General features: G+C 40.2%; 1 long non-coding RNA gene across 1 annotated transcript in view; it reads left to right on the top strand.

The window, feature by feature from the left end:
• The window catches only part of LOC129144723 (uncharacterized), a 143,618-nt gene that overhangs the window by 52,945 nt on the left and 71,820 nt on the right, over positions 1 to 18,853 (top strand). The window lies entirely within an intron of this gene.

The following is an 18,853-nucleotide window of genomic DNA, read 5'->3' as shown; positions in this document are numbered from 1 at the left end:
GAATCAAGGATTCAAAGATGATGAAGACTCAGATCCTGTCTGAAGAAACTTGAAGGTATCATCACTTCTTTACTGCCATTTTCTCTTCTTCTTCTTTATCTTACTATTCCTCATCTGCCTCATCTTCAGAATCACTGGCAGAGAGAGTAGATGACCTGGGCTACTCTACCAAGACGTCTTAATATGTTCTCTCTGGCTAAATGTTAACTGCTAAAGGTAGAAAAAGCTAGAAAGCAACTATCCCCTTGTCAGGGCAATTCAAGAGAAAGGCAGAACTAAAAAGAAATGGTGCTAAAAATACCACCAAGATGTGAAGGACAGACTGACAGCTAGAGTCTCGAGAATGAGACAGTGTAAACCCCAGGAAGGTGAAAATGACATTTGGTCCATGATCACTGCAGAGTGATAGTGATCTGTGTGCAAGTGTCTATGGAGTGTGTGCACACAAGAATGAGACCATTGGTCAGAGCTCTTCAGATCAATCTGCTGGAAAGATTAAGGGAGGTCGTGTGTATGTGTGTGTGTGTGTGTGTGTTCAGGAAGTGGGGTGGACTTTACCTGCCATTTCAAACTCTGCACCTGCTCATGAAAAATCAAGGCACGTTGTTCTTGTTTGAGCTATTTTTAAACATTCATTTTGCTTTAATATCAGCTGAATGATATGGATTATTTAAAATGCTCAGTGCCCAGGGGGCTAGAGAAATGCTGTGAAACCGTATGAGCTCCTGTGGCAGAACACAACTGCCTTCTCTGGACGTTTTATTCCATTTATCTCAAATGGGCAGAATTTAATGAGAGTTGAGTTCATATCCCTGAGAGGTACTGCCAGATCCAGTGAAGTCATGCATGTAAAAGCACTTTCTAAATGGTTAAAAATAGTCATGAAATCACTTTAAGATCCTGACCTCCAAAGCCTTACCCTTTCTGTTTGAATATTTTCTTAAAATAATCAGTTCTGAGCTAATTTTTAATCAGAAGGCCTCTAAGGTGAAGGCTAACATGGGCTTTCTGCATTTGTAGGTTTCTGTCGTGTGGGACTGCCATGTGGCCCTGCGCTCCTGGGGGCTTCTGCCAATGACAGCTGTGTCCACATGAGAAGCTGTGGTTCTCAGATGCTGTGTCAGACAGTGTTCTCCAAAAAGAAGATTCAATAGGAGATCTGTGTCCTATGTGTGTGTGTGGGGTTGGGGGGAGAGCAGAGAGAGAGAGAGAGAGAGAGAGAGAGAGAGAGATTTATTAAGGAATTGGCTCATGAGCATGTGATAGTTAGCAAATCTGAAGTCTGTGTGCCAGGCCAACTGGCTGGAAACTCAGGCAGGGTTTCTGCGTTGCAGTCTGAGGCAGAATTCCTCCTTCTTCAGGAAACCTCAGCCTGCTCTCAAGCCCTTTAACCAACTGGATGAGGTCCACTAACATTATAGGGGTCAACCTCCTTTACCTAAATGAATATGGAATCACATCTTAGAAATACTTCCACAGCAACACCTAGACAATGTTTCACAACACAAGTGGGAATCTAAGCTTAGCCAGATTCATGCATAAAATTAGCTACCATAGACATCCAGAATCCAAGGGTCTTTGGGGATCATGTCTGGAGCAAAAGTCTAAAGAACTAAAATTCTTACATTGTCTAAGAATAGGGCTTATCTCAGAACTCAAGTCAAACCCATGCTATGTGGTTGTAGGGACCTACCCTGCCTGATTATAACCTCTTGCCTAAATAACACAGACAGTATGTCTGCCAGTAGCCAGCCTTGTATTGGACAGTTCATCTTCTAGGGTCCTCAGTTCTTAGCTAATCTGGGTGAGGCCAAGTCTTGTCCTGCTTCCTACAATCTTGTGGAGAATTTATTGATCACAAATATATATATAAACACACATATGTGTATAATATACACACATATATATACATACATGTATACATATGTATATACACACATATACACATATATATGAATATATATATTTTGTGACGAAGAACTGGGGTATAGGTCAAAGGTGTGGGGGGGTGAGAAATTTGCCACATACAGAGTGGGGACTAGAACAGGCAGATTTACTGAAATATACTGCTGAGGGGAGCAGCAGGCGAGACAGGAGAGGTCTGCTGCATCATATGTGGGTCAGCTCCCTGGCCAGGGATGGAACTCAGGCCTTAGTGATGACAGTGCTGAGACTTAACCTCTAGGCCACCAGGGAGGCCCACTGATGACAAATATTTTATGTCCTTTCTATGGGAGGATAATCCATCCCTACACCTGTTGAAACTGGGCATGGCCAATGACTTATGTTGTCTTGTGAAATGTAAGCAGAAAGAATGTGTCACCCCTATGGCAAATTTTCAGAGCCAGAGCTTGGCTGGCAATGTTTCTTCTTGTCTTTGCAGGCATGCAGCAAATGTTTGTTGGAGAAAGAAAAATGAAAGGAAAAAGTCCCAATTAGGAGTAGTGGTAGCCAAGGCCTATTCCCAAAGTTTCCATTAAGTAGCTGTGGCATAATTATTTTGCTATCCTAGTGGCCACACATGGCCCTTAAGATTTCCTTCATTTCTAAAACCCTGCACAGATACTGTGGAAGTGAAATGATGATTTGGATGTTCTCCCTGAAGCACCATCCCAGCTGGCCCTTGGGTGCTTCATGGGGTAGCTAACAGACAAGTTATTTTAAGTTGCTGCCCCTCAGACCATGTTTTCTCTGGAAGCTGCATTTCATTGCTCTTTCTCAGGCTTTTCCCCATAGAGATCAGAAAAAGGATCAGAAAATATGGATTCCTGCAGAGAGGGGCCTCATGACTCTTTGAGCTCCAGAAGTGAGGGAATTGTTCCTTCAAATTGCTGTCAAAATTTACTCCTAATGGGTAGTCTTCATAGTCCCTGGAGGCACCTCCTCAGAGTAATAGGATGCCTTCAATGGGCAACTGATAAGCCTGGGTTGTGTCTAAGATTTGGGGGGGGGGTAGGGGCATCTTTCCAGTGGGATCAGGTGCTCTCCAAGCCCTTAACTGGAGGTGGTTTCTTAGCATGATGTTTCCAATCCAGAGTCTTGGCATTGCTTGGTGCCATGGGGCAGACATGCTGATGCTTCTGCCCCCGGGCACCCCACTGTCAAAAGTCTTCTGTGCACAGGAGGAAGTAGACTTTACACTTAATTCATCAGGTTAAAACTGACTGTGGTGAAAGAAAGAGGGATGGAGTTGAAGGGATACACACGCCACAGGCGCCCTGAGGGTACCATTGCCTTTCCAGCTTCTCGGGTGCTCCCTGTGGCTCGTGTCAGATTCCAGGGCATAGCCTGTGCATGTGCACCAGGGCTGCCGCTCCGTGGTGGGAGGTGTGTTACCTAAAACCAGGCGCTGACCTCAGGTCAGAGCTCTTGAGTGTTTAATATCTCTGCTGTTCATGGCTAGCTGGGTGGCCTCTGAAATATTATTTCATGTCTCCCGGTTCTGATTTCTTCTATTATATGCTACCCCGTGACCCCGCGGTGACAGTTCACTACTTAAGAAAAATGGTGCCCGCTGAATGTTTTTTGTCTTCATCTAGGGGAATATAAGGAGGGATTTCTTGCTTGGGGATAACCCTGTGAACCGAGGGCCATAGCTGATCTCATCAGCTACCGCAGTGATTATAATCATAGAAAATTTCTCCTTCAAAAAATTAGTTATAAAATTTATATTTCTGCCTGATTGTTCAGAGTAAAATATAAATTTTAATGACCATTTGTGTTAAAGCTTTGTCATAATAGTCTATTTTATTGACCTTAAACTCAAAAACTAAAAATATTCTTACATAGCTTAAAGGTACATTATAGATTATTAAATCCAACTGTATGGTTTACACACTAAGCAGTTAAGATGTGGGGAGAGATGACTGGAACAGTTACCCTCAACTTGTTAGCTACTGAGCTGGTGCTGCAAAGCAGGTCTTCCGATTCATAAACAAATGCTTGTTCCTTCATTTCATGATGACCGGTCTTGGAAAATGGAACTTACCTATAACAATAGGACAAAAGAAAACAGTATTCTTTGCTTGAGTTTCAGGAACTGGATTTTTAGAATTAAATTGTTTCTGGAACATGTTATAGAGAACTTAGTTAATTTATGATGGTTAGAAAGCACTTAAATCACTTTTAATGGTTATGCTTATGACTCCTGGTTATGGGTTCTTCTGGAGTCTTCTCAACCTGGTGGGCCTTTATGACTGAATGAAAACAAATGGTCTGTCTTCATCCTAATGAAAATTAGCAGCAGTTAATTTTAGTTTAATTGCCACATGTGCAACTATGACAGAAAGTATATTGTCATTCATCTATTTGAATTTTTATGGTATGCCTGTTATTGTCTAGTAATTGGGACTCAATATGCATATATAATGTTTATGTAGTTTTTTATGGGTAAATCTAATACAGTATGTTTATTCAGGTAAATGCAATATATTTTGTATACAGATTCACTAATATGGCATATAGAACAGATTTAATATCTGTGTAGAGATATCTTTTTGAGGAATTCTTTTGCTAGAATTCCTCATATATCCTTATTTTCTCAGTTTTCATATTTTCTTTTTGGACTCACTGTTCTCTTGTAGTCTTAAAGTAGAGTAAGTGAAGTCACGTATGATAGTGTCCATTGTATACAGAACATTCTCAAGGACTCATTCATACGTGAATAGCCATTAGCAGCAGCTCTGGAGTTCAAATCATGAAGTCATTATCCACCCAGTGACTTCTTGTCTTCCTAAACTGTAAGCACAGCTTTAGGTGAAATATTTCACCCTTTGATCGCTAAACTTGCAAACAAATATACAGAAAAAAATAGCAATTAGATGACTAAATGAATCAAAATAATTGGTAATTTTCCCTTCTAGCATTGGGCAAGACTGAATCTTCAAGAAAGACAATTAGTTCTTTTTTGGTGTTGCCTCAGAATACAAACTGCGATGTTGTGATGTGGGATTCTTTCAGTTCTCATTAACATGGAAAGAATTCTAAATGTATCTCAAGTTCTGGGTTATAGTAGATTGCAATATAGCAAGACTCCAGAGTAATTAACTTCCCTATCATTTGGAAAATTAATTGGAGAAGACGCTAGAATTTTGCAGATTATGCCACTCAATAGTAATGCTGTAAATATTTAAGCATAGTTGACATAATAGTAATAGCACATATGTATATATCATCCTCTCTCCAAGGAGCTGTAAGCGACTTGCAAATTGTTTTTAAATCTACTTATAACTCCCAGATTCTTTGGAAAGCATGTAGGGGCAGGTTCTATGAATATTGTTTAAAGACAGGAATTTGAGATTCATTGAGTGGCAAATCCAGACTCATCTAGTATGTCAATGTCTGAGTGAGATACTCTTTGCACTTGTGTTCTCCTTGATTTGTTGTTTTATGTGAGGGCCTAGAGCCTTCCTTGCAATTTGGTTATCTCTCTTCCTTCTAACTTACATCCTAAACAGCATCACACTGCATTCTACCTCATGACATTCACGGCAAAATGAAATCTGTACTGCTTAGTGAGGGATTGAGACTTCCTTCTGTCCTCATAGGACAGAACACCAACAACCACAAACACATTGTTCTGGGTCAATCTCTTAAAATATTTGGTGGAGAGCAAAAAAAAAAAAAGGGTTCCACTGGATTTTAGAATTTTACCAGTAAAAGGGTGATGATAGGGTACAGTGGACAGAACACTTGTCTATGATTCTGGGACCTGGGCTCTGGTCTTCAGGGATATGGCAATTGGTAGAGATCTTTGAGATGATCTGGAACCATGGGAGCCTTCCTTAGGAGAACAGGCTTTAAGAAATGAACCTGAATTATAGCAGAACGTATAAGTGGGCTCTTAGTACCAGATTTTTTCTGTAAACTCACAGTCTATCTTTCTTTTGCAGTCACTAACACAGACTTTAGGAAATTTAAAAATGCAAAATCAGACCAAGTAAACATTGCTATCATTCTTGAAACTTTTATACATATATAGTTATTATTCCCTTTCATCCTATGACCTAGGTTTTAGCTGTGTAATTCTGGACAAATGACTTAACCACTCTGGGTCTCAGTTGCATCAAGTATATAAAGGGAGGAGGTTGAATAGACCTGGTGCTTTTTAAATTGCATCTGGTGAATCTCTAAAAATCACAGGATAGTCCATAGGAAATACTGAGAGTATCAGAAAGGAAGCTACATAAGCAAGTTTTCTCAGGCTATGAGTCCTTTACCTTACTTTCAATCAGGAGTTTTGTATTTTACCTGTGTTAGATGATGTTAAAAAGAGGATTAGTTTTGTTCCTGTCAAGATGGATTAAAAAATATTGTATTTACCTTTCCGCTTAAAACAAAGATATAATAGGGGACCTCCCTGGTGGTGCAAGGGGTTAAGCACTGCATTATGAAGCAATCCATAGCCTCTGCAGCACAAGTTCGATCCCCAGCCAGCCAGGGAGCAACCCACATGGCGCAGCAGACTTCTCCTGACTTGCTGCTGCTCCCCTCAGCAGTGTACTTAGGTCAATCTGCCTGTTCTGTTCCCTACTCTGTCTCTGGTGAATCCTCTCACCCCCCACACCTCTGTCCTGTGACCCACTTCTTGTATGCATAAATAAGTAAATCTTAAAAAAATATTTAAAACCAAGATATAATAAATGAAACAATAATTCTCAAGACAGAGGACACCAGAGACCATCCAAAATAACCACCCAAAGGATTAGAAAGAATAATCTCTGGTCCCCATGCAAGGTCAGGAATAATGTCTGTTCCTAGCAACCTAACTATAACTTTGGATAGAGCACTCAGAAAAACATTGTCATAGTGGTGGGAAATAATTAGCCTGAGACAAAATACTACTCTGGCCCTGTCTAACAAGTTTTGAAAGAGAACAAAAAGGAACAAACTTCCCTTGTAATTTAATTGTATCCCAGAATAAAGCTCAAAATTATTTATAGGACTACAAAAATGTCCAACACCAAATAAAGTAAAATTTACAATGACTGGAATCCAATAAAAAATTACCGAGCATGCAAAAAAGTAGAAAAATATAATCCATAATGAGGAGAAAAATAAAAACTAACATATATAATTGACACAGATGTTGGAATTAAGAGACAAGGACATTAAACCAATTATTACAACCATATTCCACATGTTCAAAAAGTAGGCCTATGAATGATATATATTTTTAAATTCTCATTGACTCTTCTAGATGGGTAAGTCATAATGTTTGGAGTGGCAAATACATTGGATGGGATTGCTAGCAGATTAGGCATTTCAGAAGAAAAGTTCAGTGAATTTGAAGACATGATAATGGAAACTCAAACATGAATCACAGAGAGATAACAATTATAAAAAATACAGGGGTTATGGTTCAAGATAATGGCATAGAGAGGGCCTGAACTTACCACCTTCCACAAACACAACAAATCTACAATTACATATGAAATAAGTTATGTGGAAGAAAACCTGGGGAGTGGTGAGAAGAGTTTTCCTTGCATTAAGCCTTGATCCAGCTCAGTGATACAAGTTCCTGGAGCCCTGGTATTGAGGATGTGACAAACACCCAGATAAATCAAAGAACTATAATCAATGGAGAACCTTAAAGAGCCTGCATATAGACTTACCACGGGACCCACTGCAGAACACCAGTCTGGAACATGAGTGACAGAATTCCACTTATCACTCTTACAGCATCTGGCTGTGAGGCAAGAGCCTTTAGGGATAAGAAACACCAGTGGGCACCATCTTGCAGCCTCTGGAAGTCTTGCTGATACCAGTGTTGAAGGTGCCATTTTTGTACCTTCTCTCTGGCCAACTAAAACTTGTGGCCAACCCCCACTGTGACCTCCACCAACTTCTGGAATATATTGACGCATCAGAACTTTGTACTTTGGAAATACATCTCAGGTCCACTTCTTAGAAATCTAATGAGCTCCATACTGGGCCCTCAATTGCTGCATGCTGCACCCAAAGCTGTACTTGGCCTTACTGTGCAGCTGGCGTTGCTGAGCCAGATCAACAGCCCTACATACTGTGTTGCCCTGACTTATCAGGCTGGTGGGTATAGCCCACACTAGGAATGTACCTCAGGTGCTTACTTCAAGCCAGAGGGAACTGTGATCCTGAACTTCACAGGACATCACATCCATATGATCTATCTTTCAGACCAGAATTAGTAGTAGAGTTGCCCAGCACATAGAGACAAACACCGAGAATCAGAAAGAGTAAAAAGGCAGAGGAACAGGCCCCAAAGGGAAAGAGAAGATAAAACCCAGGAAAAGACCTTTAAGAAATGCAGATAAGCAAACCACCCAATGCAGAGTTAAAAGTAACAGTTATAAAGACACTTAGTAAACTGGGGAGAAGAATAGATGAACAAGAAAATTTTATAAAGATACAAACAAGTTGTAGAGCTGAAAAATGCAATACTAGTACTAAAAATGCAATAGAGGGGTCCAACAGAAAATTAAATGAAGCAGAAAAGCAGATAAATGAGCTGGAAGACAAAGCAATGAGACTCACCGAGACAGAACAGCAAAATGAGAAAAGAATAATGAAGAGTGAAGATAACTTAGGGGACCTCTGGGACAACATCAAGAAGAATAATATTTACATTATGTTATTAGTTATATGAGAAGAGAGAAAGGACCAGAAAAATTATTTGAGGATGTAGAGGCTGAAAACATACCCATTGTAAAGAAGGGAATAGACATCTCAGGATGGGAAGCTGGAGCGTTCCAAATTAGAGGAACCCAAAGAGATCCATACCAAGACATATTATAATTAAAATAGCAAAGTTAAAGCTAAAGAAGAGGATCTTAAAAGCATCAAGAGTACAACAGCTTGTCATATACAAGGGAAAAACAAAATGACCTTGGAACAGAAAATTTACGAGCTAGAAGACCATGGCAAGATACTCTAAGTCCTGAAAAGAAGAGATTTCCAACCAAGAATTGGTAGCTGGTAAGGGTAATGTTCAGGATTGAAGGAAGAGAACAGGAATTTCCCAGAGAAACACAAACTGTTCTGAGGAATTCCTCAGAACTAAACCAACCTTGCAAGAAATGTAATGGGAAAATTTCAAGAGTATACACACACACACACACACACACACACACACACACACACACACACACACACACACGTAAAAGGAGCACAAAGACCAGACAGGGAGACTGGAAGTATGATGTTGTTAAGGTTCTTGTTCAAAACGTGTTATAAGATCATCGAATGTGGACGGTGATAAGCAAAAGGTCTATACTGTATCTCAAAGCAATCACTAAAATAGCCAAACAGAGGTTTATAACTAAAATGCCAATAAAAGAGTTGAAATGATATAGAAAAATAAAATATAAAAATAAAAAGAAATCATTAAAAATAATCCAAGTCAGAAAAAATAGTGAATAAATAGCAATATAGCCTTATATTGGGGTTTTCAAGGTCTGGCAAGAAGTCCCCTGGGGCAACTGACAGGGTGATCAGTTGGGATTTTGCATCAGAATCCTCAGGCGATCAGGTCCATTGGTCGCCTGTGTTCTCCCTCACCTCTGCCTCTCCCAATCCAGATAAAGGATGTCCAATGTGTCTGTCACCTTAGGCAGGGGCGGTCAGTGAGACAAGGCTAGGTGGGCCTTTGTTGGCTGTGACACTAAGGTGAAAAAGTGAGTCTCTGCATCAGGAAGTGACTGAAGGCTTGCCCTGTGAGATTTCACATTCTTTAACTCATGTAATTCACAGGAGACAGCCTAGAGGTCAGATCGCCCAGAACAACACATCTTGTTCTTTCCTATAGCAGGCTGAAGACACACAGTTTGAAATGAAAGGAATGGAAAAAAAATATAAAAGGAAAATGCTAACCAAAATAGAGCAAATTTGGCAATACTACTATCAGAGAAAAGAAAATTGAAAGTAGATATTTTTATTTATTTTTTATTACTTTTTAAAATTTTTATATTCCCCATACAATTGCACCCCCCCTTATTTTGAACCCTATCTCTCCTTTCCCCCCCCCCCATAGTGTCTCTCTGGTTTATAGTTGTTTGTTGATTTTATTTTTTCTTTCTCATAGTTATTTTTTTTCTTGTCCCTTATTTAGGTTTTCTAGATTCCCGCTGTGAGTGAGACCATCTGGTATTTTTCTTTATCTTTCTGGCTTATTTTGCTGAGCATGATCCCTTCCAGCTCCATCCATGTTGCTGCAAATTGCATGAGTTTATCTTTTTTGATTGCTGAGTAATATTCCATTGTGTGTATGTACCACATCTTGAAAGTAGATATTTTTAAAATGGCCAAAGAGGAATATTTCAGAGGAATGAAAGGGCTTATCCATCATGCATACCTTTGTGACCTTACAACACAGATTCCAAAGGCATAAAGCAAAAGCAAATAGAAAAACACAAGGACAGATGACCAGATCCACAGTCACAATGATGGACTTTGCCATAGAATTTTTAGAAAACAATAGATCAAATATACGAAAAATAAGTAAGAATATAAAAGATTTGAATAACACAATGAATACATACACATATATAGCCAATGAATGGCATTTATTTTTTCCAAAAGCATTCATATGAAAATTGATCATGTATTAGAAAATGTTATCAAATAAAAAAATCACATAGGCCATATTCACTGATCATAATGCTTTAAGTTAGAAATTGAAGGGAAAAGGCTCCAAAAACTCCAAGCCAAAAACCAACTATATGCCTTAAAATAAAAAACTGTAGTCCTTGAAACTAAAAAACAAAAAGCCCACTTCTTTGTAACCCCTGGGTTAAAGAGGAAGTAAAAAACTATTTAGAAATGCATGATAACAAAAGTATAATATGTTAAAACCAATGATATGGACAGTACTGGGAAAAATATTTATCATAACCATACTTATTAGGAAAAACAAGACAAAAATGAATGAACTAATCTTTGAAATCAAGAAGTAGTTATATATGAGAAAAATAAACAAAATTATAGAATGAAGGAATTAATAGATGAAGGTAGAAATTAATTACACAGAAATGAAAAACTAGACAGACATTAGTACGGTCACTCTGTAACCCCAAAAGCTGATTCTCTGCAAAGACCTGTGCCTTCTGGTCTCATATTCTAGGCCTTCTCTTGGAGTCTACAGTTGCTCCTTCTGCCTCCATCCATTAATCACAGTCACTATCAGCAAAACCCTTGGGCATCCCATTATACCTCTACTTAGAGACTCTGAATACTGTACTTAATATACTTGTGACAGATGGCACTTATCAATTTATTTTATTGAAATCTACACATGACATGCTAGGACATTCAAATGCAGCCCATAGAACTGAACACACTATAGATCGTGTGCAAACCCCAGCAATCTGGACTCTTTACTGAATATGCTCGCAAAAATCTGGTACTTATAAACCCATGAGTTTCTTTCTTAAGCAAGAAATTCTTCTTTTGTGCACAGGCCTGAGGGCGGAATGTGCATTTGTTTCAGAATCCCTCCAGAGCACTGCCCGTGTGGCCGTAAGTGTTTAGGTAAGGTGGGCGCTCCTGCTTTTCTTTTCATCCTGTGTATTTTGCTTCTCCTTTCACTTTATGCTCTATAAAATGACCCTAAGAAAATCTGAGACGGTCACTGTGGTATGTGTTATTTACATCCTCAGCCCTTTCAAAACCACTGAAGTATTTAGTACTTTCAACTTTGGATCCCACTGAACTGGGGTGGGACCCTAAATGCTAGCCACTCTCTCCCCTGTCTAATATATTAGTCCCTTGTCCCATGACCTTGTATCTCTACTGTATTTTAGAGACTGATAACTAATTAGATAAAATGATTTAAATTAAATTTATAGATATTAATGGAGTCTGAGAAATCATCAGATTCACTCTACTCAGCTTCTTTATACTCATGCTTCTCTTTTGTATACCCCTACCAGCCAAATGGTTTTTGTTAAACTTGACTTTTTGCAGTGTTAGTGACTGAAACAATAAGAATGCCAGTATGCCTGTCTCTCCATTCCCAGATGCTGCTGCTGGGGAGGTGCATTCTCCCAGTGAGAACCACAGATACAGAGTAGAAGTTTTTGGTTTGCAACTGGCTGTATGTGACAGAAGCATAAATGCAATGGCTTAGCAAAGGGATTTGCTGAACCCCTAAGTAAGAGAAGTCCAGAGGCAAAGAGTCAGGCTGGGGGAGCTGCTCAAGGACACAGTCAGAGTCAGGTTCCTCACCTGGGCACATTGCCTCTTTGTACTAGATGGGAGGTTTGTTAGTATAAAAGGTGGGAAGGAAAGATTTGAAATTAGCACATAGCAGGTCCTCCAGGGATGCTATTTTGTTCAACATCATTTTCTTATAAAGTTGATGAGACCAAAAAAAAAATATCCATTCCTAGCCAAGGAATTTGCACTTTCTGTCCAAGCCTGTGTATGTTTTCTCCAGGTACTCAGCCTTCCTTCCATGACCCAAGGTTCCTTGGCATGGCTCAGTTGTCCCAGACTGAGTGAGTGTGGGTGTGGGTGTGAGAGGTCCCAGTGATGGAAGGAAACCCTTTCCAGGGTTGGGTCCCACCTAGCATCCTGAGCTGGCCACCCTCCACTTTGAAATGCATGAAGGGGGTTGGAAAATGAATGAATGAATACAAATTATTTTTGAATATTAGAAGTGCTTTTCATCTTTAGAAATTTGGTGATATATTTGTGATTAGAGTATGCTATAGGAATTTAACTCTTGTTTATATCAATTAACCACTGATAAAATTGAGAAAACTGCTGCTCATTTTCCTTAAAGTTGCAGTTTCTAAGAACCTATAGACATTTTTTTTTAAAGATTTATTTATTTATTTATACAAGCACTGGGTACAGTCAGAAGCGCGGGAGGGTGAGGGAATTCATCAGAGCCAGAGTGGGAAGCAGAACAGGCAGACTGACAAAGTACACTGCTGAGGGGAGCAGCGGGTGTGGCAGGAGAGATCTGCATGCCATGTGGGACCCTCGCTGGTGGCCAGGGATCGATCGAACTGGTGCTGCAGAGGCTGCGGGCAGCTTTGCAGCCCAGCGCTCAACCACTGCACCCCCTGGGAGGCCCAGAATCTATATACAATTTTAAGTGAAATTTAATGCAGTCCAACCATTTCATAGGTTAAAGAAACTGAAATCCATTCAGTTTCAGTGACTTGTTGAAGGTCATGAAGCTATTCAGTAATAAAGTTGACATGAGACCCAAGACATCCTCTGATCTGGTGTTCTTGAAATTTCCCTAACTTGAACGTGCATACCTCTTTGATTTTGCAAACACCATTCCCTTTACTTGGAAACACAGGCCAATATGCTTGTCCACTTTGACCCCCTACTTAACCTTATTCACCCATGTGATGTTTTCTTTCCCTTGGCTTTATGGCCAAGCGTGTTTCAGAGTCCAGACAGAGCAATGTCAACATAGACAGAGCAATGTCAACATAAGAGGACAAGAGCCTCACAGGAAAGATAAAACAGAAATATCATTTCTTGAGGGAAAAAAAATCTTTGGCATATTCAGAAACTGTCTATAGAAGCTAAAAGTGACCTTCAAGTGGGCTGGAGGGATAAGAACAGTTTCCATCCAACAGCGGAGCAGACTGGTCTGTTCGTTGCAGAAGAGCCTCCCCAACAACCTCCCAGAGCTGTGTTGGAGGGAATGGACAGGATGTCAGCACCCCTACTTTTCCTGCTCTACAGAGACCTTGTCCTGGGAAGGGGATAGGAGCTGGACCCCAAGGTGCAGGAGAATTGGAAGAGAAATAGTCTTGACTATTGATGGTGGGTCTTTACCACCATCTACTTTCACTCCATGGGAAAGAGCAAAACCATTTGTGGTCCCAGAAATCTCCTCAAAATCTCACATACTCTTCTTTGAAACAGGGAAGACTGTGGATCCTGTAGACCCCAAGTGCTACCATTGTAGATTCCTCCTCACATCTATGCAACCATGAAGAACATCAGACTTTATGTAGAGAACAGCTGTGTATTCTAGATCTCCAGACTCTTGTCTCTTCAAGTCATAATTGTTCTTTATCTTAGCTGGCGATGCCCCCGGCTGTAGAAGGGCAAGACACCATCTTTAAAAACTCTGCAAAATAAAAGAAATATCTTGGCAGACCCAGAAAGCGTTAGTAGTTGGCTGAGGTCAAATTATTTAAATGAACATCAGCTTCTCCATCATGAAGAAGAACCTCCAACTGAAAATTAAATCAGTCTAATACTAACCATTTGTTTCTCCCTCTGCACACACTAGTTGGCAAAGTTGCCGTCTGCTTCCAACCAGTACATTTTCTTCATTTCTGGTTGCATTCTTGTCATCCCACTTCAATGTGGAGATTTTTTCTCCTGGCGCTAATTAGTTTCAGCTGATATTTATTCAGCATCAAACTTTTGGGAGATAAACAGAAGTAGAATGACCAGTTGGTGTGATGAAGTCTTTTTTTTTCTCTGTAGATTTACGCCAGGCTTCTTATTTTTCTACTTTCTTCCAAAGAAGATGATAAGGAAAGGTAAACTAAAATCTTATGTAATCTACTAGCATAAAAGGAGAGGAGCTTCGCAGGGGAAAAAGAAATCATTTGCCACCTCCAGGGGTAGGCTCTGAAGGAACTATATGGCTTTATTTCTATTGCAGGAAAATGTTGCAGGGATGAAAAAAAAAAAATCCTGCCTTGACACAATGGACCCTAGTTGCAGCCGACTGCTGGAGTTTCCTTCATCGGGGAACTGAAAAGTTGTCAGTGTTAATAAAAAGAAGTTTTCCTGATAATGGTCTTGGTGTGCTGTGTGCAAACACGTGCTATTCCCAGTGTTTGGTTAAAAAGAAACTATAATATGGAATGCATTATACAGAAGAGCCAAAAATAACATCTGTCTCACAAACAAGGGGAACGATCTCATTTCATATCTCTTCTTATTTGACAGCATCTTTTTTTTTCTTTACTGGAAAATTATAGTGTTGTAGAGTTTACAGAAGTAACATTTAAACATTGCATATGATTGTAGACTCAAATGGGATCTACTTAATAAAACACACAAACAATTAGAGAACTTTTCTGAAATCACTTCTGAAACCCCAGAGAGTTCATGTAGGCTGGCAGATTTGCTACCTTCACAGTCTCTCTTATTTTGGAAACTTAGTGGAGGAAATCACCACTGCCCCACATCATGTATACAGATCAGCCTTACCTAGCGGTGCAGATGTTTTTGAACTTCATGCTACTGCTACTGCTCAGGCGATTTCTTATTTCTAGAATGAAAATCATATTCGCCAGAGAGGACAGTTCAGTGGACACACCAGTCAAGCACATTGGGCAGCTCATTCCAGGGATTGTCTTAGGGAAAAAAAAGAATCATTAGGCGAGAAACCTTAGTTTTCTGTTTTTAATATTATATAGCAGAGAAATTTACACATTTCAGCAATAAACTAAGCCCACCTACTAACATTTTTTCACTCTTCCAAATAAACAAACCCTTCTTTGAGTCCCAAATGGGCATAAGGAAGTGGCTATTTTGGCAAATGCCTTATATTTTCATTAGGATTTGTCTTGTTTTGGAATCTTCTTTTGTTCTCCAGCTGTTTTGATCAGACGGGACCTGTATTTCAGAAGGAACTGGTCTTCCCAGAAGTTATGACTATACTTGATGAACTACCCACCTTCACTTATAATAACCTTCAACCAGAAGTCATGTTGATGGCTTGCTCCCCCAGAAGACTGGTGCTCATCTGGGACTGTCCACCAGGGTCTTGGTTTCTCTCCAAGTGGGCTCTTTTGATTGGGCTTCCTCACACCATGGTGGTTAATTTCCTGGAGCAAATGTTCCAAAAGACCTGGACAGAAGCTGTAAAACTTCTTATAAACTAGCTTCTAAAGTCCCAGATAGGGGCCTCCCTGGTGGTGCAGGGGTTAAGTCTCAGCACTGTCAAGCTCTGAGAAGCCAGTGTGGTCTGAGTTCGGTCCCTGACCAGGGAGCTGACCCACATGGTACAGCAGATCTCTCCTGTCTCGTCTGCTGCTCCCTTCAGCAGTGTATTTCAGAGTAGACCCACCTGTTCTACTCCCCACTCTGTCTCTGATGAATCCTCTCACCCCAATACCTCTGGACCCCAGTTCTTGTATGCAAAAATAAATAAAAATAAATCTTTTTTTAAAAAAAGTTCCAGATACCACTACTTCTTTGTGGTTACTTTTCTTTTGTGTGGGTGTCTTTTTCATATATATGTCCCAGTGACTGGTGTGTAAGGTTGCTGGAGATCCTTCATGTAGCAGTAGCTAAATGAGTGTGCTGTCTTCAGCACTGAGTCTGCGTGATTCTAACTTTGGCTTCCCTGATTGCCTTAGTATTGCAAAATGAGAAAAAAAGTCATTGTACAAGTCATGAATAAATAGGCTAAACTACAGAGGACTCTAATAATAGAATCGGGCAGTAGGGAACAGATTAATCTGAGAACAAGAGAAAAAAAGGTCAAGGTAGTGTTTGGCTCAGCTTAAGTTTACAAAGATATGATTGATCCACTCAGAACTGTATATGGGAAGAGTGAGCAGTATTCAGAGATGAAGTAGCAGTTCCCCATGGTAGGAATCTTCCCAAAATAACACTTTCACAGGGCTTTCCTGACTGAAAACATGTAAGGGTTTCCTGCTGCCATGTCTGACTTTTAAAGTTCTCTATAAATGAACCCCACCATGCTTCCCATGGCCCCCCAACATTCTTGGTTTAAACCAGCACCACCTCTTCAAGGACCTGACTTATCAAACTCTCCCATGCTACCTTGCCTTTTCTTTTTCTGTTCCCCCATCTGGAAAATCACATTCTGACTTTTCGACCTAATAAAAGCATACTCCTTCAAGAAGCTCTCCTCTTTCAGTCTTTCTCAAGCACTCTCTCACCAAGGAGCAGGTCATTGTTGGAACTCTGGTTGTCTTGGAGTCAGTGTACAAGTAGCTCCAGCCACCATCACCTCTCCCTATTCCCCAACCCCCTCTTTCTCGATCCTGAATATTCCTCTGGGTCTTCTCTTTCCCAATCCAAACAGCATAATAAGAAGCACCATTCCAATGCAGGTGTTAGGTGATACAGCAGACTTAGAATACTATCTTTCTCAGGGATGTTTGCCTTTTAACTTGAGATTTCACCCTTCTTTGACCTAAATCAAATCACCGTACACCTATGGAGAGTCAATTCTCTGCCAAACTGGATGTGGGGGTGTGGAAGTCTCAAAGCAGTTTTAGATGAGACTGCTCCCAAGGAGGTTAAAATTTAGTAGGAAGTAGGCATCTAATATACATTAGAAACAATAAAATACAAATTCAATGCTAAATGATTGGGTTTGAACATAAGGTGTCTCAGGGAGGTGGCCTGTGCAAGTGAAATGGAAGGTGGGGCTGAAGGGCACTTTTCTGATTCCATGCAGGGCTCCTCAGGGTGCTTAGTGAAGACCCCCTGATTCCGCTGTGTGGTCTGAGTGGTGGCAAAGTCCTGGGCAGCTGTGACCCAGGGAGATGTGGAGGGTGGTGGTGGATGGGGAGGACCAGTGGAAATCCTTACACCTGCTAGAGGCACCATCAGTTGACTGAAGACTTTATAAAAGAGGTGTGAGGACGTGCTCCCTTTTAGTTCAGCAGCCAGGGTTTTCAAGTTTCCAAGGTTCTACTCCAAAAAGCACTGCTGGTGTTTGGAGGAAACAGCTGTCTAGATTTTCAGAGCATGACAATACAGATTTGTGCCATTCGCAGAAACTTCCAGAAAGCCTAACTTTCCTTCATCTCTTTAGAGGCAAACAGACTATTTTGTGGTAGGTCAGGAAATGAGAAAAGAAAAATAGATAGAGAATGGAAATAAGAGAAAACAGCTATAGAAAATGGGAGAGAGCTAACAAGCAGGGGAGGCATGTGGCATACATTTAAATGAGACAAGTTTCCTATCTTTTAAAACAATTTCTACCAACTTTCATGTATACAGAGAGACCACACAGTGTTTGTCATAAAATTCAACTAGGATATATTTCTGGATGTCTCCCACTCCCTCCTATTCCCATGTACCCCAACCTCTCAAAGAAACTAAACGGGAAGTGCATGGGGGGCGGTGGTGGTGGTAGGCTAAGTGAATACAGAAGAATGCCACTAGCTTAATGTGGAGCTGGGGCTGCAACATTTAATTCTAGGCCAGGCTTGCTGCCAAGTCCCACAGAAAGCAAATGCACACTCAGTGTTTCAGCCACAAGTTAACACTGAAACAGGGCCCATTAGTGATTTGCAAATCATTATTCCTGTTGGTACAGTGACCTCATCTGGGACTAGGTAGAGGTAATTTTAAGGTGGCTTGTTTATATCATTAGCTAACTGCTGATTCCGCCCTCCATCCCTCACTTCCATTGGTCCATTCACAGGCTTGTCTTTGTGCTGATCTGGGACTCTATCTGTTTTTCTTACTTATCACAATGTATTGTTTTTTTTTTTTTTTTTTTTTTTTTTTTTTTTTTACATGATGATCTCTAGCCTAACAGTGGTCTGGATTTTTTTTTTTATTTAAATAATAAATTTTATTTTTATATTCCCCCATACAATTGCAAACCCCCCATTCTGACCCCAATCCCTCCCCTCCCACCCCCCCACCCCAAAAAGTGTCTCTGGTTCATAGTTTTTTGTTGATTTTGATTTTCACTTTCTTATATTCATTTTCCTGGTCCCTTATTTAAGTTTTCTAGATTCCTGCTATGAGTGAGACCATCCGGTATTTTTCTTTTTCTTTTTGGCTTATTTCACTGAGCATGATCCCTTCCAGCGCCATCCATGTTGCTGCAAATTGCATGTGTTTATCTTTTTTGAATGCTGAGTAATATTCCATGGTATATATGTACCACATC

Source organism: Talpa occidentalis, unplaced genomic scaffold, assembly GCF_014898055.3.
Source record: "Talpa occidentalis isolate TD23 unplaced genomic scaffold, MPIMG_talOcc4v2.1 talOcc4.6, whole genome shotgun sequence".
Taxonomy (NCBI): domain Eukaryota; kingdom Metazoa; phylum Chordata; class Mammalia; order Eulipotyphla; family Talpidae; genus Talpa; species Talpa occidentalis.
The sequence above is the reverse complement of the archived record's forward strand: the minus strand, read 5'-3'. Positions and strand labels throughout refer to the sequence as shown.